General features: G+C 60.5%; 1 protein-coding gene across 1 annotated transcript in view; it reads right to left on the bottom strand.

Moving 5' to 3' along the window:
- The window catches only part of LOC118627774, a 49,866-nt gene extending 30,506 nt beyond the window's left edge, over positions 1-19,360 (bottom strand). The window contains exon 1 of the mRNA XM_036258218.1: positions 19,267-19,360. The gene's annotated coding sequence lies outside the window, so the exon portion shown is untranslated. The remainder of the gene's footprint in view (positions 1-19,266) is intronic.
- Positions 19,361-21,432: the final 2,072 nt, after the last annotated feature.

Raw genomic sequence — 21,432 nt, forward strand, 5'->3', positions numbered from 1 at the left:
AGACGATGATTATGTTAGATATTCTCACACTATTTTCCTCGTCACTTGACTGTTTTTTGCGTGTTGTTCTACTTCTTTGTTTCTCTGTGCTGCATTCTGGGTAACTTTCAGATTTAATTTCCACGTACTAATTCTCTTTTTGTGTTTAACCCATTCATTTAATTGATCAATTTCAATGACTATATTACTTATTTGTAAACATTCCACTTGGTTCTTTGTCAAACTGCCTGATTATTTTTGTTAGTTTTTGTTGCCTGCACATTTTTGTTATCCATTTTTTATTTCTCCCAACATCTCCTGTATGGTTATTTTAAATTCTGTACCTGATCATTCCAAAATCTTTGTTCCTTGGGGGTCTTAATCTATTTGTTGTTTCTGTGCCTTTCAATCATATATGACTTGGTGTTTCCTGTATTTGGTCATCTTTTACTAGGACTCATATTTGCTACATTCCACTCCGTGAGATACGAGTAGTCCTACAATGAGAGGCTGTCCCCCAGAAAGGGTTGGTTTGCTTTTCCATGCATCTCGAAGGCAACCTTAGCTCATGTTAGCCCCTCAGGGGTCCTGGGCTTAATGTAGGAATCTCCGGTTTGGTTTCTTAAACGAGGCATATTCCTCTCCGAGAGCAATGACGTCAACCAGCATTCGTTCTGTGAACCCTGGCTTAGGGTCTGGTCACCCCTCATGTAACCCAGTGCTAGTCTTATCTCAGGGCATTCTCGTTTTCTTAGCTTTTAGGTGGTTTTTGGTTTGGAGAGAGGATGCACTGGTGACTGGATGATGTCACTTCCTTCTTATGAGCCAAGCTCTGTAATAACAAAATTGGTTTACTTGAGGTCAATTCTTTTTTTGTTTGTTTGTTAATCCTCATCCAAGGATATTTTTGCGTTAATTTATGAAGTGGAAGAGGGAGAGAGAGAAAGAGAAACATCGATGTGAGAGAGACACATCAATTGGCTGCCTCCCCCGCTCCCGGCCCACCCCATGACCCTGACCAGAGCTAGGGATGGAACCTGCAACTGAGATCCATGCCCTTGACTGGGAATCAAACCCTCGACCCTTCAGTCCGCAGGCCAACACTCCAACTACTGAGCCAAACCGGCCAGGGCTGAGATCAATTCTTTTATAGTGGAAGGCCTCATCAATGTATTAGACAACTATACTGTCCTAAATACATTTTGCAAAGTATGGAATCAAATAAGTTTTAAGCAGCCAATATTTGTAAAAACTTTATATTTGGGGGGGGGGGGGGTTTACTGCTGTTTCTCAGACCAATTCCTGTCAACAAATGACATCTTCAAGTTACATCGGCTCCTTGCTCAGCCAGTGAGGAGACTGGACTCAAGGCCGGGAAGGAGGATGGGACAAGACACTGAGAGACTTCAAATCCTAGCGGCTTTGGTGTGACTCTGGTGTGACTACTGGATCCTGGGTGCCAGTGGGAAGGCGAAATGGACCAGGCTTCCCACAGTGGCTCCTCGACAGCTGTGGCCAGGAGAGGGCTTATTAGGTGAGTAGGGCCCCCTCCTGCGGGTAGAAGAGACACATGTCATGGGCCCCAGGACATTCTTCCCTGCTGTGTCATCCCTTCAACGCCCCCACAATCACCTCCACAGACTCTCAGGGTGAAGTCAGCCCCACAACACATGCTGAGCTCCTAGCAGGTGCCGCACCCTGAGCTCCCAGCAGGTGCCGCACCCTGAGCTCCCAGCAGGTGCCGCACCCTGAGCTCCCAGCAGGTGCCGCACCCTGAGCTCCTAGCAGGTGCCGCACGCTGAGCTCCCAGCAGGTGCCGCACCCTGAGCTCCCAGCAGGTGCCGCACCCTGAGCTCCTAGCAGGTGCTGAGCTCCCAGCAGGTGCCACACCCTGAGCTCCCAGCAGGTGCCGCTCGCTGAGCTCCTAGCAGGTGCCATACTGCCCTGGGTTCTGCACGGGATCGACAGGTGCACAGGCTTCCACGGAGAGGGGTGTGGAAGCAAAGGGCTCTGACAGGCGAGCCAACGAGAAGTGCGTCACAAGTGGCAGAGCCGACGTGCAAGGCGAGCCTGTGGGGGCGAGGAAGGAGGGGCAGAAAGGACAACAGAGACCTGGGGAGGGTCCGTGGCGGAGCTGAGATCTCAGCCGAACCTTGAAAGCAGGCTGGGGGTTTGATGACCAGGGGTAAGAAGAGAGCAAAGGAAGGGGACTCTGGCAGAGGGAACAGTGTGAGCAAGGCGGCGAGAAGGGAAATGGGAAGCAGGGCTGGCCATCGTGTTCGGCTCCAGTGAACCTCGGGCATTTCAGCCAGCAGGGGCCGCCCGAGTGACTTCCTCAGGATCCTGAACGCAGTGCCCACCACGACGGGCGCTGCGGCAGTCTGCCAAGCACTGGCCACGGCTGGAGCGAGACTCCTTCCCAGTGGTCCAGCGGAGCAGACCGCGAGGAGATGGGGGTGAGAAGCGATGAGACAGGCCGAGTCGGGTTACAAGGATCTTGAATGCCGCGCGGCCGAAGAAAGCCCTATCTGTGTACCCGGAGAAAACACTCCTGATCAGGTTTCGGGCACTGAAAGAAGCACTGTGGCGGGTCTGGAAAGCGATCAGCTCCCTCGTCCGCCAGCAGCTGCCCGAGCCTGGGCTACACCAGCCACACCTCCGCCAGGGCCTCAGGGTGCCCCTTGGCCCCTGCACACATTTTTTTAATGTCGTTGGTACCACTGGCATTGACCTTAATCAAGTGGTCAACGGCAGAGTCTCTGAGGGACACACTGCCTTTCTCTCACTGCTTAGACCCTGGGCCTCCGGCCCCTGCCACACGGCCCTTCCCAGTAACTGCACGTCCCTTTCTCCCAGGACAAAGCTGGGCGCCGGGGTGCTGACTGGGTCGGGCAGGGGGTGTTTAAGAAGTGGCAGCAGTGATAAATCTTATTTCCAGACGAAGAGAGGAGGGAGGGATTTTGGGGGGAGGGAAAAGCAAGGTGGATTTAAATGGAGCTGGGAGAGGGGGTCCAGGAACATTACATCCTCCTCAAGGAGCACACTGGGGGAGCCTCCCTTCCGAGGCCCAGCCCTGCCTGGGCTGCCTCCGGGCCTGGCTCCCTGGGCTGGGCTCCGGAGTCTGTCACTCGGCCATTTCCCAGCTTCCGGCCCCCAGATCCCCTGGATGGGACCAGCTATGCGCTGCCTCTGGGCATCTCATGAAAAGGAATTCCACCTCCTGTCTTCCTCCACGGTCCCGACGGCGGCCACCCTGGCGAGGGAACATTTCGGGCGGAAGCAGCACTTCCGCGGCCCTGCTCCACCCTGCACCCCGTCCTCCCTGCGCCCCGTCCTCCCTGCGCCCCGTCCTCCCTGTGCCCCGTCCTCCCTGCGCCCCATCCTCCCTTCACCCCATCTGCTGCCCGGAGCTGCCGCGTGCGCGGGGGAGCGCGGCCAGATTTCTCCGCAATTGTTTCCACACTGAGTCACGGGACTTCACGTAACTGCGGGCAGGACGCTGCTTGGAAAGAGAAGCCAGAGCTGACGGTCAGCAGCCGTCTTACTTCTGATCCCACACAGCGGTCAGTGGGTCAGAGTACCCAGTTCTGTGTGAAAGGAACTCAGAAACAATCTCCCTTCAACACGTAAAGGACCCAAATAACAGCGGAACGTCATCATTTCACCCTCACCCTCCGCCCTGGCCCAGCCTCGCTCTGCTCCCCTGCACACACCTGCTCGCTCCATGCAGGCTCCGCCCACTGCACACACCTGCTCGCCTCCCGCAGGCTCCACCCACTGCACACACCTGCTCGCCTCCCACAGGCTCCGCCCACTGCACACACCTGCTCACCTCCCGCAGGCTCCGCCCACTGCACACACCTGCTCGCTCCCCGCAGGCTCCACCCACTGCACACACCTGCTTGCTTCCCGCAGGCTCCGCCCACTGCACACACACAGGGGCTCACCAGGCCCTGGATACCAGCAGGATTCCCAAGGAAGGACGCGGTCTCCAGTCCACACAGCACATGCCAGCAGGGACCCTTTCATGGGGTCACAGAATGCCTGAGCCCCATTGTCTAGTTAACTGATTACCCTAGACGCCTAGACGGCTACCACGTGCCAGGAAGCATGACTTAGCTGATGATGTATTTAGATCTTTCCAGAAGCAGCCGGGGGAAAGAAAACGCCATTGTGTATAAACAGGATATAGCCAAGACGTGAGATACGCGGGTGGAGCCGGAATCTCAGGATGGCAGCTAGAACGACCGAGCCGAAAGCCCTTACTCTCCACGTCGGGAGACTGAGGCCCCAGCAGAGCCAGGATGCAGCCGGCCACAGGTCGTCAGGCAGAGCCAGGCTCAGAAGCCACGCCCACCTCCTGGCTGTGGCTCCCGGTGCTGGGCGAGGGGCAGGCAGGCCAGAGCTGCAGGACAGGCGTGGCCGAGAGGGGTGGCAGGGACGGCTGGGCCAGGCCCGAGCACACGGGCAGCCTGGCAAGGCTCCCACCAGAGTGCAGGCGGCCAGGGCAACGAGAGGGTGGCAGGGATGCACCTGCCAGCTCCGTGCCCCCCTCAGAGAACACCTGTGCTTGAGGATGTCAGGGGCGGTGCTGGGACTGCGTCTGAAGGGGACTTCAGAGCGTGGCGTCACGCTCCAGGCGGGCAAAGGGACGATAGAGCCCTTTCCCACGAGCCCGGTTGCCCGGGGTGGGCGAGAGTGTGCAGGTCTGAACGGTCTCGGGCCAGGCTGAGGACGGAGGCAGAGAAGGCCCGGGACTGCGGACTGCTGCCCGGCAGAGAGGCAGGTTGTTGACATCTGTGAGACCTCCATAAGCCTTACTGCCGGAAGAGCAGTCTGACCACGCTGCGGTGGGCAGGGTCTGACTGGAGACAGGGACCACCCCAGCGGCCTCGGCCCCAAGGACGGCAGGGCATGCGCAGTCTGTGGGACCTCAGCTGTTACACCTGCTAATGGGTGTGGGAGGGGGGTCAGCACAGACCAGCAGACAATGCCCAGCCCACAGCTCGGACGCTGTTTCCTTTCATGAGAACGTAGGAATCGTATTGCCCGATGCTGGGATGGCTGGAACGTTCTCGATCTTCACTGCACCCCCTGCCCCCGATGTCCTCCTGTGCCCATTCGTGCTGGGGCACACGCCTCCTGGGCCGCCTTTCTCTCTAAGCTGCTCAGCACCCTTCTGCTCCCCATCGCAGATGCTCTGGCCCAAAGCTCTCTTGGGGTCTGACGTAGCAGAGAAAGAAGAAAGCAAAGAGCGGAAGGGCAGTTGTCATCGATTCGACGGCTGTGCCTAGAAGAGCTCCCGAGGGGCTTTCCCTCCGTCCTGGCCAGCCCAGAGCCCTCCCTCCTGCCCCATGTCAGGGCTGCCTTGATGATCGATGTGTCCTCCCCCCGCCTCATGTCCCATGCGCCTGAAAACAGTTAAGGACCACATGGTGGCCTCCAACCCCCAACTCCGTGCCTTAAACACCCTGACCGTGAAGCTCCTCGGCCGCAGTGACCCAGAGCGTGACCGAGTCTCAGCTGTTTTAGTAGAATGAAAGGTGAGCTCCTCATCGCTGCCCCTCCAGGGAGGCTGCCAGGAACCCCTTCCCAGGGGGCTGCAGGATCCAGATGCACCTCCGCGCTTGCTGCCCCCCATCAGGGTGCCCAGCCCCAGGGCCACCCACACAAGGCAGGGCACTCTGAGCCAAGGGCTGGGGAACACCAACCTCCTGAAGAGGGGGGTTGGGCTGGAGCTCCTGGCAGCTCCACAGAGCCCAGTCCCACTCATACTGCTCTTTCGGGGACAGCAGCCTTGACCACAGGGTGAGAGGGAGGGTGCAGGGAAGACCGGAGTCTTCTGGGTGGGACAGGACAGCGCGTGTGGAAGACAAGAGTCTTCTGGGTGGGACAGGACAGTGCGTGTGGGAGACGGGAGTCTTCTGGGTGGGACAGGACAGCGCGTGTGGAAGACAAGAGTCTTCTGGGTGGAACAGGACAGTGCGTGTGGGAGACGGGAGTCTTCTGGGTGGAACAGGACAGTGCGTGTGGGAGACGGGAGTCTTCTGGGTGGGACAGGACAGTGCGTGTGGAAGACGGGAGTCTTCTGGGTGGAACAGGACAGTGCGTGTGGAAGACGGGAGTCTTCTGGGTGGAACAGGACAGTGCGTGTGGAAGACGGGAGTCTTCTGGGTGGGACAGGACAGTGCGTGTGGAAGACGGGAGTCTTCTGGGTGGGACAGGACAGTGCGTGTGGGAGACGGGAGTCTTCTGGGTGGAACAGGACAGTGCGTGTGGAAGACGGGAGTCTTCTGGGTGGGACAGGACAGTGCGTGTGGAAGACGGGAGTCTTCTGGGTGGGACAGGACAGTGCGTGTGGGAGACGGGAGTCTTCTGGGTGGGACAGGACAGTGCGTGTGGGAGACGGGAGTCTTCTGGGTGGGACAGGACAGTGCGTTGGGAAGACGGGAGTCTTCTGGGTGGAACAGGACAGTGCGTGTGGGAGACGGGAGTCTTCTGGGTGGGACAGGACAGTGCGTGTGGCAGACGGGAGTCTTCTGGGTGGGACAGGACAGTGCGTGTGGAAGACGGGAGTCTTCTGGGTGGGACAGGACAGTGCGTGTGGGAGACGGGAGTCTTCTGGGTGGAACAGGACAGTGCGTGTGGGAGACGGGAGTCTTCTGGGTGGAATAGGACAGTGCGTGTGGGAGACGGGAGTCTTCTGGGTGGGACAGGACAGTGCGTGTGGGAGACGGGAGTCTTCTGGGTGGGACAGGACAGTGCGTGTGGGAGACGGGAGTCTTCTGGGTGGGACAGGACAGTGCGTGTGGGAGACGGGAGTCTTCTGGGTGGGACAGGACAGTGCGTGTGGGAGACGGGAGTCTTCTGGGTGGAACAGGACAGTGCGTGTGGGAGACGGGAGTCTTCTGGGTGGACAGGACAGTGCGTGTGGGAGACGGGAGTCTTCTGGGTGGACAGGACAGTGCGTGTGGAAGACGGGAGTCTTCTGGGTGGGACAGGACAGTGCGTGTGGAAGACGGGAGTCTTCTGGGTGGGACAGGACAGTGCGTGTGGAAGACGGGAGTCTTCTGGGTGGGACAGGACAGTGCGTGTGGAAGACGGGAGTCTTCTGGGTGGAACAGGACAGTGCGTGTGGGAGACGGGAGTCTTCTGGGTGGGACAGGACAGTGCGTGTGGGAGACGGGAGTCTTCTGGGTGGAACAGGACAGTGCGTGTGGAAGACGGGAGTCTTCTGGGTGGAACAGGACAGTGCGTGTGGAAGACGGGAGTCTTCTGGGTGGGACAGGACAGTGCGTGTGGGAGACGGGAGTCTTCTGGGTGGGACAGGACAGTGCGTGTGGGAGACAAGAGTCTTCTGGATGGAACAGGACAGTGCGTGTGGGAGACGGGAGTCTTCTGGGTGGGACAGGACAGTGCGTGTGGGAGACGGGAGTCTTCTGGGTGGGACAGGACAGTGCGTGTGGGAGACGGGAGTCTTCTGGGTGGGACAGGACAGTGCGTGTGGGAGACGGGAGTCTTCTGGGTGGAACAGGACAGTGCGTGTGGGAGACGGGAGTCTTCTGGGTGGAACAGGACAGTGCGTGTGGGAGACGGGAGTCTTCTGGGTGGGACAGGACAGTGCGTGTGGAAGACGGGAGTCTTCTGGGTGGGACAGGACAGTGCGTGTGGAAGATGGGAGTCTTCTGGGTGGGACAGGACAGTGCGTGTGGAAGACGGGAGTCTTCTGGGTGGGACAGGACAGTGCGTGTGGAAGACGGGAGTCTTCTGGGTGGAACAGGACAGCGCGTTGGGAAGACGGGAGTCTTCTGGGTGGAACAGGACAGTGCGTGTGGGAGACGGGAGTCTTCTGGGTGGGACAGGACAGTGCGTGTGGGAGACGGGAGTCTTCTGGGTGGGACAGGACAGTGCGTGTGGAAGACGGGAGTCTTCTGGGTGGAACAGGACAGCGCGTGTGGGAGACGGGAGTCTTCTGGGTGGGACAGGACAGTGCGTGTGGGAGACGGGAGTCTTCTGGGTGGGACAGGACAGTGCGTGTGGGAGACGGGAGTCTTCTGGGTGGGACAGGACAGTGCGTGTGGGAGACGGGAGTCTTCTGGGTGGAACAGGACAGTGTCAGTGGCACTAAGCCTGGTGCTGGACAGCCTGGGGGTGTGGGACGAGGGACAGAGGTCTGCGGAGGCACAGGCTCTTCTACAGATTCCATGGAAAGAAACAAGGGAGCTGAACATCTGGGCGGAAAAGCCTACCGGGAGGCCCAGCCTGGGAGTCTGGATTGGACGTGAAGGAACAGTCATGATCATGACTAACGATACAGGCCAGGCACTATTCTTAATACTCTAAGATCTACTGCCATTCAGTCCTTAAAAACAGCCCATGAAGTGTGTGTCACATAAAACCCGTTTCACAGGGAAAGCACCTGAGGCAGACAGAGCTCACCTGGTGAGTGACAGCTGGATCCCCAACTTCCACCAGCTACACCTGCCTGCCTGCGGGCAGAGGAAGGCCCGTGTACCTCCAGGCTCCTCACTCCAGCCCTGGGCCCTCATCCCCGAGACCTGGGAGGGCCGCCTGCTGCGGCTCTGCTCTGGAGGGGGCTCACCTCCCCGGCAGCGGCCACCCTGCTTCTTGCTCCTGTCCCAGTCCAGACACCTGAGGAGTCAAATCATTCTGCCAAGAGCTGTGGTGAAGGGCCCGGCCCCTAGGGACACTCAGCAGCCTCTGATCTGTGTTAGGCATTCAGGGTGAGTGCACTAACCCTACAGCAGCTCGAAGGAGCGGCATGATTCTGATCATTCCCATCACACACGTGCAGAAGCTGAGGCCAGGAAGGTTCCGTAACTTGTCTACAGTCCCCAAGCCAGAAAACGGCAGAGCCTCGATTAGAACCCAACAATCTAGCTCCAGAGTCCTCACCGGAACCCCTCTGCTCTCCTGACCCTGCACTACGGAGGGGCTGTAGGTGAGCCCCTCCCCCCGAACAGAAGGCGGGAAGGACAGCCGGCCCATCAGGGCGGTGGGGGCGGGGAATGGCTCTGCGCACAGGCAGTTCTGTCTGTCTGCCCACACCCACCCCTTCTAGGACGGCACCTCCATTCGGAGGGAGACGGCCCTTCCCCTCTCCAGCTCCGTAGTCTAGTGGGGACCGCGGATGGCACCCCCGGCTGTGAGGTGCCGCGTCCGGAGAGAAGGTGGCGCACGGGCAGGAGCTGGGAGAGCAACAGGCGCAGAGCCCGGGCTGGGTGTGCCCGGCCCCTGGTCTCCACGCTGTTCCCACGCCAGCTGGCCGTGACCTCCTTCAGCTTCCAGCTCCACTTGGGAAACGGGGCAGGGAAACAGAAGGGAGCAGGGAAAGGGCCCCAGTGCCCCCCTCCTTCCCCTCCTTCCCCCCGGGACTGCTGGCTGACGGTGCAAGGCGAGTTCTCCCGGCACGGGCAGGGAGGGGCTGCCCAGCCACCTTCTCTGCTCCACCCGGCCAGACAGCACGACTCACCACCAGCCCGGGAGTGACGCATGCTCCCCGGCGACCAGCGAGACGCAGAACAAACAAACAGACAGGGCAGGAGTCAGCGGAGAGCGGAGAAACCCGGGGAGGAGGCCGACAGGGAGACGCCCCGCGAAGTGTGGGGCAGGCAGAGGGGCCGGGCCGGGGCTGCTGCGAGACACAGCTCAGGGCAGAAAGGAGAGGAGACCAGGAGGGACGGGGCAAGAGGCACAGCTCAGGGCAGAAAGGAGAGGAGACCAGGAGGGACGGGGCAGAGCGAGGAGAGGAGACCAGGAGGGACGGGGCAGAGCGAGGAGAGGCCGAGGCTGCTGAGGAGGGCTGTGCTTTGGAAGAACATCCAAGGGCCTCCAGGCTACCGCCCTCCCTGCAGGACTCTGGGTGGGCCCACCCCTCGGCTGTCTCCATGGCCGCCATGCCCCCTGCAGGCCGTCTCACCGATCAGACAAGGGACATGCACCAGGGCGGGGTGTGGGGACAGCCCGTGAACAGCTACTGTTCCTGGGAGGAACGGCTCCTGCTCCCCCGCTGTGGGGCGGCTGCCCAGTGGAGACTCAAGTTCTCTGAGGTCCGGCAGCCTGCTGAAGCCTAAGATCTAGCCCTGGGGGGCTCTGGGCGCCCCACCCTCTGGCCAGATGCCCAGTCCTCCTGCTACCCCAAAGCCCTCCCGGAAGCCACAGCCTTCCACATGCTCGGTGTCTCTCTAGGAGGGTTGGGCCCAGAGATGCTCAGGCAGGGCCAAATGGACTCTGCAAAACAGGGGCACTGTGCCAAAGGCAGCCCGGGCCTCCTGCGCCTTGGGTTTAGGGCAAGATACATCAGGACAGGGACTGTCCCTCAGCCACGGACCCTCGTGTGCACCTGCAGCTTCATACGAGAAAGGGGAGCAACTGGGTTTGTACGCGGCACACCCCGGCCCGTGGTTCCTGGAGGGAGACGACGGTGGTGAGAATGTCTGCCCAACACCTGGGGACACCTTCCTGACCAGGCCGCCTCACGAGCATCAGCTCAACGGACCAGCCCAGCCCAGGTGATGACGGGCATCACCGCCAGTCCACAGACTGGCAAAGGTGAGGCGGAGCTGTGTCCCTTGCCCAAGGCCCCGGAGCTAATGACAGCACGGCTGGTGTCAGCTCTGGTTCTGCGGGTACCAAATGCTACACTTCCCGCGTCTCCTGTGCCTCCCGGGCAAGCGTGCACGGGTGGGATCCGAGGGAACGGAAGGCTCGCTGACTCAAGACCACGCTGCCCTGCACGGAGTGTCCTTACCCAGGCCAGCGCACAGAGACCGCACAGAGACCGCGGCGAGGAGAGCACAGGGAAGGGGAAGAGCTTTCTGGAACTCCCGCAGGCCTCTGTCGGTTGTTTCCGTTCCCAGTTTCTTGCCCAACTCTGCTCTGTCACGATGACGGGTGTCAGGGAAAGGCTGGGACCCTGGAACCTCTCAGGAGGGAGGACACCTGGACCCCAGCGGCTCCCAGTTTTGCCCCAGTACCCCCAGCAGAGCCTGGGGATCAGCAGGCACTCGGCCTCTGCTCGAGGAGCCGGGCAGTGGCCCAGGCCACTTAGGGTCCTGTCCATGGAATCAGCCTACGGGGGACGCGACAGAACCACTAGAAGGCACCAGCCAGCCTCTGGGAAGGGCTGAAGATGCAGAGCCCTACCTCCTGGGGCGCCTGGGAATCAGCTTGGGGTGGGACACTGAAACAGAGACCTCCCGACCCCAGAACACATCACTCCTCGAGTCTCCCAAGATGTCAAACGTCACCCGTGCTTCCTGGAAAAGGTAAACACTTCCCCTCCCAGCAGTCACTTATGTCTCGGCCTGAGATTCTTTCGTCAGTGTTTCCCAGACAGTTGCAGTCTTCCGCACACAGGTGGAGCAGCGGGTGGGGAAAGGGAGGGATTCTGGGACAGGGCGGAATGTTGAGGAAGCGGCGCCACTATGGGTCCAGGAACCAAAGTAGCAAAGGTGTCTGAACGCCCCCTGCCGCCCAGGAACTCGGCCCCTCTGGAGGGTTCTCCACGGCACGGGCCCTGCCTCGCGGAGCTGCCGTCCACCGAGTGGGTGCTGCTTGCAGACGGAGCTGTGTCCGTGGAAAGGGCACAGCCCCCCCACCAGCCCCGGAACCACAGGAAGGACTGACCACCCAGACCTGCGGCACCAGCAGTGACGGATCCCACGGACGGGTCTCCTGATGACTGTCCCGCGCCAGAACCACAAGCCCCGTCTACTCATGACAAACACATCGATCGCATCCCACCTGAGGGGCGTCTCACAACACACCCGAGCGGTCCTCATCGAAACTGCCCCGGTGGGCAGGAATCAAGGGCACGTCTGAGAAACCGCCGGGGACGGGAGGGGCCCGGGAGACCCGGCGAAATGGGCTGCGGGATGCTCGGAGGGGCCCTGGACAGAACTCGGACATTAGGCAAAAGCTAAAGAAATCAGAGTCAACTCTGGCCTTCAGTTAGTCAGTGTCAACCTTGGTTCGTCATCTGTGTGAAAATTCACATAAACGGAGCCACTCCCCAATGGCGTGTCCTGCTCCTGAAACCTCTGGAATGTTCCGGCTGGGAAAACAGCCCTCCGCACTGGCTTCCAAACACTGGTTAGGGTCGGCACGCAGGGCCACAGACCGCCTGCTAGCGGCCCATCCTACTCCGGGGGTCCCTCCCCTCCCCCTTCTCATAAGGCCTTGCTCCCCCCTGGACACTGGGTTTGGCCTGAATCCGTGCTCCCCCATATCCATCCTCTGGATCTCCAGTGAAGGCTTGTTTGTCTCTCACTCCTCCGACCTTCTATTTTTAGGTCAGTATTTGCAACAAATGTATCACTTGCTAGGATGTTACTAACGGAAACTGTGTGTGCTGGGGAGGGGGTCTACGGACTCCATACTCTCTGCTCTGTTTTTTTTTTTTTGGTAAATTTAAAATTGTTTTTAAAGGGGATATTAAAAATAACTAAACATTTTAAATTCAGTTCAACACCACAGCAGCCCCCAAACCTCACCGGCGTCTTCCTGGCCAGCTCGGGGGGCCGGCGGCTCGCATGCGCGGAGGCACAGGGCCACCGCCAGCCAGGGCGTCTAAGCTAGTGTCTGATCCACACAGGTCACGGACGGGTCTCTGGCCTCCAGAGCCAAGGCAGCCAGTTCCCTCGACCTGCATTTTAAATGCCCATCAAATTAACAATCAAACCGCGATTATTTGTTTAATGGCCTAACTTAAAACGGTTGGCCCCCTTACAGAGTTCTAGAAGGGCCATGAGCCAACAGGACCCGGAGCCTGAGGCTGAGGAGAGAGCAGGTGGGGACATTCTAGTGGGCTGCGGGACTCGGCGGCGGGACACTCGACTGAACCCCCCACGCTGCCCCAAGGGCTGCTGGACGGTCGGGAACAGGGCAGGGTGCCTGTAGCCCCGGCCTTCACTGCTGCGGACACTTCCCAGGGAGGTCCACCCCCGGGTCCTCTCATCCCTGCGCCTGCCCGACCACCCTTCATTCACCAACGGGGCACCCTGAGCCCACGGATCCCCATGACTCAAAGCGGTTTCTCTGCAGCCCAGAACCCTTCCAGCCAGGCTGCGTGGGGGAGCGGGAGGGACAACTCCGTCATTAGCCGGCAGAGGACTTGCTATTTTAACCAGGACACACCTTGACCTTGGATATGGAGTGACTTCTTGGGAAGAGCAACAGTCTGAGGAGGGAAATAACTGACCATGAAAAGAAATAAGCCCCTTCCTTAGAAAGGGAAACAGCATTCACACGTCACAAACCCAGGCCCGGTAGCTCGAAGTCGCCCTGGAGACCCCAAGCTAGCGCGGGCACAGGGCCTGGCTGCCAGCCCCCATCACCACGACATCGCGGCCGTTAGCCGCGGGCCTCTCACACCAGCTGCGGCCAGCACAGGGCAGTAACATGAGGTGCCAGACGAGCCAGGGAGCAGGCCCCTGGCGGCGGCCGGCCAGCACGGGAGTCAGGCCCCCGCCCTGAGGGCTCTCTCTCCAGTTCCATGGAGACTGGCTGGCGGGCAGCATCACACAGAAGCCCCAGGCCAGGGCCCCAACAGGCGGGCGGGCACCAGTGAGCCCGGCTGACCATGGGATCACCTCCTCCACACATCTGCTAACAAAGGACCATTCAAGAGAAGCCAGACCACAGACCAGCAGTCCCAGCATCAGAAACAAACCCGGAGGAGCTGCCAGGGCCAGAGGTCCAGGGGCCCGGCCCACCCACAGCCACAGCCACAGCCAGTAACCAGGCGACTTGGCCAGCCCCTTATACGACCTCTGCCCGCCAGCCCATCTCCTTGAAATCGGGGCTCCAGGTGTGTTTGAGCCTGCAGAGTACTCTGCATATATTCAAACTGTCCTGCTCCAGGGGTAGGGCCTGGGGATGAATCCAGGGCGCCGGCACACCGAGAAGTCTGCCCTGCGTCCGGGAGGTGAGGGCGGCACCTGTGCAGCACAGAGGCTTACCCGACCTTGTTTACTCTGCTCGAGCACCGTCCCCTCCCTGACACAGCCCTCAGAGCAAGGCTGCACCTCTCTCCACACACCGTCCCCGGGGGGTGTCTCCGAACTCCTTGGAGGCAGAACCGCATTCAAGCACCGTCTCCAGAGCTCAGCACAGTAGCTGCTCAGTAAATACTGATGACTGGCTGAATGGGTGCCTCAGTGCCTTTAAACCACAATCCAGGCTACGCTCAGAACCACCTGAGCATCTGTAGTGAATGTCTAAGGACACTTTAAACGTCCTCCGCGTCCCCAAGCCCCGACCTGCTCACTTCTGCTCTCCAGGTCTCCGTCTAACCCGTCACCAAACGCTGTGAGGCGTCGGCTTCCGGCGCGGACCTCAGCCCTCGAGCATCCCGGCCGCGAGAGCGAGCCGCGTGGGAATGAAGGGACCCGCACCCTAGGAACGTGTGCTGCACACCTGGGGGGGCCCACGCAGAAGGCAGCCCTGAAGGACAGGTGGGCTTCAACGGCTCTGGGTGGGGGAGAACTCCCCCCCCACCTTCAGCCCACGCGTGCTCACGGGCCTTTCTCCACGTGCCCCACACCCGGCCAGGCTTCGCTGACCGTCCAGGGTTCACTGACGTGGCCGGTGAAGAGGTAAATGGGGTGGGGGGAGAAGGCGTGGGCAGAAGCAGCTAAAACGCACCCACAGTGGGCCGAAGGGTTCAGGGGGACGGGAACAGGAAGGCTTGTCGGTTTCCCAGGAAGGAGGAAGAGCTCTCTGAAGAAGGAGCCTGAAAGGGTGATACAGTAACAGCACGATGTCGTTCTAATTCGTTCTAATGATGATGTCATTGCGATCACCACCGCCTCAGGCTTCTCGTGAGTGCTGACGGTGCACTAGGCAAGCTACGCAGTTCACCCTGCTGTCCGCACGCTCCTTCGACAGGTATGGAAAACGAGGCTTAGGAAAAACTAGCCACCATAAGGGCCCAGATTAGAGCCCCTGTGTGTGTCTCCAAAGGCCAGCAGCCCCTAGTCAGCGGGCTGCAGGGAGAGCTCATCCCAGACGGGGCCTGAGCACGGGTGGGGGAGGGGACAGTCCTGGGATGACCATCCCGAGACGGTGACTCCAGAGCGGCCGCAGCGGGGTCAACGAGAGCCGGGAGAGCCCCTGCCAGGCACCTGACCTTGCGCACAGGCACTGGACAGACACAGTCTGACTTCATGGACTGATCAGATCAGCGGGGAACGGACCGGGATTGAGCCAGGGGAGGTGAAGAGTCGAAGGAGCGTGCGGACTGAGCAGGGTGAACTGCGTGGCTTGCCTGGTGCACCGTCAACACTCGCGAGAAGCCTGAGCCGGTAGTGATCGCAATGACATCATCATGAGAACAACCGTCCAGGCGAGGAACGGCGGCTGGCTGAGGTGAGAGGGTGCGCAAGAACCTGGGAGCACGCGCTCTCGCGGTGTTAGGTCTGCTGGAGTATGCGCATGTCTGAAAGGGACGTGTGCAAGTGTGCGTGTGCATGTGCCTTCCTGTTGAATGGGGTTGCCGAGCCTTCCTGACGGGAGGGGGCTGGCAAGCAGGGGAGAGGAAGGGACAGGACACATCGACTGGCCTCAGCAGGAGGGCCCTGGTGAGTGAGGAACCACCTTTGGCAGCTCAGTGAAGGAAGCCCACAGAGCCTGGCACAGTAGAGGGACGCGAGTGACATTCGTTAGAGTGGTGATGAATGCATTTAAGATCGTGGCCTCAGGTTTCTTCGGAGGCCTGGCTTTGCCCTTCAGCTGGGTGGAGGTCGCTGCCGTTCCCACTAGACCCTCCCCCATCCCTGCTCCCCTGCGCCCCAGACCGGATGTGCTGCACTGGAGCAGCCACTCCCCGGGTCCCAGCCCTCTCCCTGGGCTTGTGCCCCCTCCGATATTCGTCTAGCAGACTCCAGGTTGACTTCATACTTTCCCAGGCCAGCGTCTCCCCTCCTCCCTCCTATTCCAGAGCTGCCAAGTTGCCCTCCAGCTTTTGTCTGGGCTGAAGACACAGGGCTTCTTATCAGGGCCGAGCACTACCAGCACCTCCTGCCCGGCTCCCTAGCTGGCCGAAGGCTCTCCTCCGGGGGCCTGCACAGACCCACCAAAGCACGGATCTCATCCTCTCTGCTTCTTCAAGGCTCCACCCAGCCCGTTTGGTCCTGGCAGAAGAGACCAGGTAGACCAGAGTCCAGGAGGGGCCGGCTCCCACAGCCCAGGAGAAAGCTTGGTCTCAGTTTCTTGGGAACCTGGGTGTAAGGGAGGTTTTGTCTGGAGTAAACAGAGACCAGCCCCCTTTCGGCTCGGCTCAGCTGCAGCCCTGTTTTCTGAAATAATGACTACGATTCAGCAACTAGCGAGAAAAGGGATCTCTTTCAGATCGCATAACCGACAAAAATTTAGAGGAATGCCTTTGAAATCATGGAACTTAAACCCCCGTACAAACAAGGCAACGTTGACAGATAGAGAAATAGGCAGATGTGGAAAGAGAGTCTAAAATCTTGGAGGGTTTCAGTAGCTTCAGATCAGCCTACACTATTTCTGGCTTTCACCAAAAGCCCAGTTTGTATTCAAAAAAAATATCTGTGGAATAAATGCACTTACCCCTGGGGCAGAGCCTGGACTAGAACCTGGGCCTGTGCCTCCAGGCTCTCTGCCCCCTGGGGCTGTGGCTGTCAGGACTGCTTCATTTCCTCCAGGGCACTCGGGCAGAAGCTGGTGGGTGATTTGTTAGACAGTGAGTCCTGGGGGCTGCCTGGCACAGTCTGCCTGCCCATCCAGATGGCAGCCACCTGAATCCAACAGGGCCGGGGGGGTGCGTGCTCTGATTTATGGGGAGTTACTGGGGTCTGGGTAATTGCTCCTTCTTGCCACGCCCTGGAAGAAAACGTAATGAAGCAGGCTCCCCACTAGGGGACCCACACTTGGAAGGGACATACCAGTCCCCAGAGAATAACTGCCAGTAAGAAGGCAAGAGATGTAAACAGGGAGTGTGGGGTCACAGATCCTGGCTGAGGAGTCAGAACGCCCCAGCCTCAACGTCCCCACGCACACGATGTCCTGATCGGATGCTCCCTCAGGGCACCTTCTGGCTCTTAGAAATCGAGGATTCCAAGGTCAGAGACCGTGCCTTCCTCCTCACCTTCATGTCCCCAGCAACTAACACCTAACAGGGCCGTAAACCAGTTCACTGAATGACTGACCGACTGAGATGGGTTCTCGGTCAGTTCCAAGATCACAGAGGCCAGGAAGAAGGCTCCTGTTTCCAGCGTCCACCACCGGATCACCAGAGAATCCACAGGTCTGGGAAAAGCCTGGCATCCCGGAGCCCTTTGCAAACCTGCTTCCTCTCTTAGAGGCACAGATGTGATTGGAGGAACCCAGCAGGAAAATGTGCCGGGGGAAGGGGGGAGGCCTGGACCCCGGCAGGAGATCGCCCACTTGCTGTGTTAGCTAGCTCACCTGGCTCCCTCCTTCCCGCTGCCTGGCTCCTCTCTCCTGTGTGGCCCCGTTTCCTCTCCCAGCCCTTCCCTGTCCTCCCTTCCTCTCCTTGAAGTCACCTTTCCTGCCTCCTTTGTGGAAGCTCAGAGCCTTCTGCTGGTCCCAGACTGCCTGACACTCTGAGCAGAGACTCCTAGGACATCCAGGAGCCTCAGGCTTTCTCAGGGGCAGAGCATGGAGAGAGCAGCGTGAAGAGATTTAAATTCTGGTCTGAGACTGGCCTCTGGAGTCTAGCACCCAGGAGAGGGGCTCCCCCTTGGAGGGGATCTGGAAGTGCATTTCTCATTATCTTCCACTCAGGGTTCCTGGGGAGATGGCTCCCTCTGGGCCTCCCGCTGTGCGCCTTAGCACAGAGCCTGATCAGGCAGGAAATGTCCGGTCTTCCAGCTGAGATGTATTTAGAAGTACCGCGTGTGTATGTGTGTGTGTGTGCGCACACGCACGTGTGTGTTGGGGAAGCTATGGCAAGGGTTCCAGTTTGTGTGTCTGTGTGTGAGCACGTACAACCTGATGGCAGGGTGTATGGGGAGCGCCGTGGGTGGTGTGTTGTAGTGAGGTATGTGCATGTGTGTTTGGTGTGTATGTGATGTGCATACGTGTATCAGTGGTGGTGTGTGTAGTGTGGCATGTATGTATATGTTTGGGTGTGTTTGTGACGTGTAGTGTGGGGGCATGAGTGCAGTGGGTAAAGAGGCCATGTCCGTTTGGGGGGGAGCTAGCTATGCAGGGTCCCCCACCCAGAGAAGCCAGGATAACCAGTAACTGGGCAGCCATGTTGGGGGGAGGGGAGGAGATATGGAGGTGAGGAATGGGCAGGAAAAGGAGGGAGACTGAGAATTCAAGGAGTTTCCATGGCAACTACCAGGCAGGTCACATGCAGAAGGCTAAGGTGCTGGAGACAGATATACACATCCACACACACACAATATGAGGGCACTGGGCCCCAGAGCGGGGTTCCTTTCAAAGAACGGGCTGCCCAGCTACCCATCTCCGATCCTGAAGTCCGGCCGGCCAGAGCGCACCGGCCGAGGAGACAAAGGAAGTGGAGACAGAGGCCACGCGGGTGGAAAGCAGCCTTCGCAGCCCCCCACATCGGGAGGTGGGCAGCAGGGGTCCGGGCAGGCCCGCTTCTCCGGCGCAGCTGTGCCCTGCTCCCACCCTGGGGTGCCTTCTGGGGCAGCCGCCACTTGTAAGAGCCAGAGGCAGCGCCGGGAGCTAGGGCTGCTCTTCCAACTCTGCACGGAAGCTCGGCGAGACACAATGGGGAGGTTTTGCCAGCGTCAGCCCTGCCCAGAAAGGGGCTGGGGAGGGGGGAAGGGGGAAGGGGGGGTCTCCCTCGAAGAACTCGGGAGTGGATAAACAAAGGGGAGAAGAACACTGATGCACACGTTCTCCCGAAGCCCCGTGCCCAGGAACCCCGGCCCTTCCTTGCCTCCCCCCATCGCCTGCCACTCCCCAAACCAGCACGTTCCATTTTGCGCGTGTCCCCACGCACGGCCAGGCGCCCTCCCAAGCCCGACTCCGGCGTCCGCAGCTCGCCGGCTGCGAAGGGAAGACGCCTCCTGCGGAACGGGTGGTGCGGCGCTTCCCCTTCTTCTGAAAACCAAGCTCCAGGCGGCAGCAGCCTCGCGCCCCGCACGGCCTGCCGCCCTCGGAGGCCCCTGTCCCCTTCCGACGCCCCCGCTGCCCGGGAACGCGGCGCACACCCACGAAACAAACCGACCCGTCCCCACCCTCGCGAGCCTCTCCCTCCCGGAATTAGAACCCAACTCTGCCACCTCCGCAGCCGCTCACCTGCACAGCGCGGTCCCCCGAGGCGCTGCCCGGAGCCCGTGCGGGGAACAGAGGAGCAGGAGTGCGCGCGGGCCGGCGCTGGGACAGGCTCTGTTTCCCGCCTCCCGGCGTCCTGCGGGCTGCGAGCGGCGGGCGGGGCTCCGCGGGCTGCTGGGGGCGGGGCCCGCGGGCTGCTGGGGGCGGGGCCCGCGGGCTGCTGGGGGCGGTGGGCGGTGGGCGGGGCCGCGGGCTGCTGGGGGCGGTGGGCGGGGGCTTCGCGAGCTGCTGGGGGCGGGGCCCGCGGGCTGCTGGGGGCGGTGGGCGGTGGGCGGGGCCGTGGGCTGCTGGGGGCGGTGGGCGGTGGGCGGGGCCCGTGGGCTGCTGGGGGCGGTGGGCGGTGGGCGGGGCTTCGCGAGCTGCTGGGGGCGGTGGGCGGTGGGCGGGGCCCGCGGGCTGCTGGGGGTGGTGGGCGGGGGCTTCGCGAGCTGCTGGGGGCGGGGCCAGCGGGCTGCTGGGGGCGGTGGGCGGTGGACGGGGCCCTCAGGCTGCTGGGGGCGGTGGGCGGTGGGCGGGGCCCTCAGGCTGCTGGGCGCGGTGGGCGGGGCTTCGTGGGCTGCTGGGGGCAGGGCCCGCGGGCTGCTGGGGGTGGTGGGCGGGGCCCGCGGGCTGCTGGGGGCGGTGGGCGGGGGCGGGGCCCTCGGGCTGCTGGGCGCGGGACCTGCGGGCTGTCGGGTCGGGGGGCAGCCCCTTCGCGGGGCGGGGGGAGGGAAGCGGTTCTTGCAAAGGGCCGCCACCTCCGAGAAGCAACAGGAGCCTGCGGCCGAGGGCGGGCCAGCGCCGCGCGACCTGCAACCGGCTGCCGCCCTTTGATTTTCCTCGGGTGAGGGTGGGAAGGGAGCGAGACAAACAGGATGATGGAGCTGCTGTCACTCGGAAATAGTAAACCGAGGGGAACGGGAAAATCAGATGAAATAACCTAGCACCAGACGCAGCAGCCCACGTCCATCGGAGTCTTGGCAGCGAAAGGGAAGCGGGTGCCTCTGGTTGTAGTTGTCATTCAGCTAGAGCCAGGTGGGGTGCTGGGGGTGGGGCGCTCAACCCCAACCACAGATTTGCCGCCCACACACCCCTTTTCAAGACCCCCATCCTGGCCCTGCCGGTCTGGGTGCTGCCCCCTCCCCAGCCCACCCCTCGGGATCCAAATGCAGGATGGAAAACTGCATTTGAAGATTTAAATCCTGGTTCTACACAACTCAGCCTGTGACTTGACCTGGGAGGCTGGGCTAGCCCTCAGGGTGCTCACGAACCCCGCTGTCCTCAGACCAGTAGGCTTGTAGGGAGGCAAGGGGCCAGGCCTGGGCAGAAAACACAGCAAGGACTGGCCACTCGGTTGGTACCCAGGAAGCCATGCTGCTGGCCATGAGGATGTCTGGCCTGAGCCAAGATGGGGCCAACAGGATGAGGGGTGGCTCCTGAGAAAGACTGCCATGTCCAAGTCCGGGCAGGGCCCCAGGGACTTTATTACAGACCCTCAGCCCTGGGAGAATGGCTACTGCTAAGAAGAGTCCAGCCCTACCTCTAACACCCCAACCCTGGGCCTCCATTTTCTCATTCCTGCAAAGAAGGAAATGGGCTAGATAACCCTGAAGCCCCTTCCAGCTCGAACCCTGGATGATTGAATTGTTTTAACAAATAGTCTGATCTTGAAACCTCAAGGCAGGAAATACACAGATCAGATTTGGAAGCCGTAAATGGCTGCTGAGAGAGTGAGGCCTTGGGGAGGACAGCTGTGATTCATGTGGCTTTACGTAGAGGAGTAACCTGTGTGTCCCTGTCTTTTCCTCTACAAGCTGAGGACTTGGTTGCAGCATCTTTGCCCCTCTTGGTTTGCTCTTAGGTGAGAGGTCAAACCATGCCCCTTGCTAGGCCTGTGTCCTGGGGCAAGTATTAATCCTCCCAGATGCCCTTTAATGCTGCCTGTTGGTCAGCTCCCTCATTGCTTTTTGAGTTTGTACTGGAGAGACATCAAACCCAGGCTTTGCAAGCCTGTTGGGGAAAGGAAAGACCAGGGGTTGGAACTCCAAAGCTGAGCCACCTAGAAGTACCAGCCCCTTCCCTGCCAAGAATTCCAAAGTGGCACATTACTTCCCAGGCACCCCACCTGACACTGCTGACCTGTGACAGGTG

This window comes from Molossus molossus, unplaced genomic scaffold (assembly GCF_014108415.1).
Source record: "Molossus molossus isolate mMolMol1 unplaced genomic scaffold, mMolMol1.p scaffold_m16_p_13, whole genome shotgun sequence".
Taxonomy (NCBI): domain Eukaryota; kingdom Metazoa; phylum Chordata; class Mammalia; order Chiroptera; family Molossidae; genus Molossus; species Molossus molossus.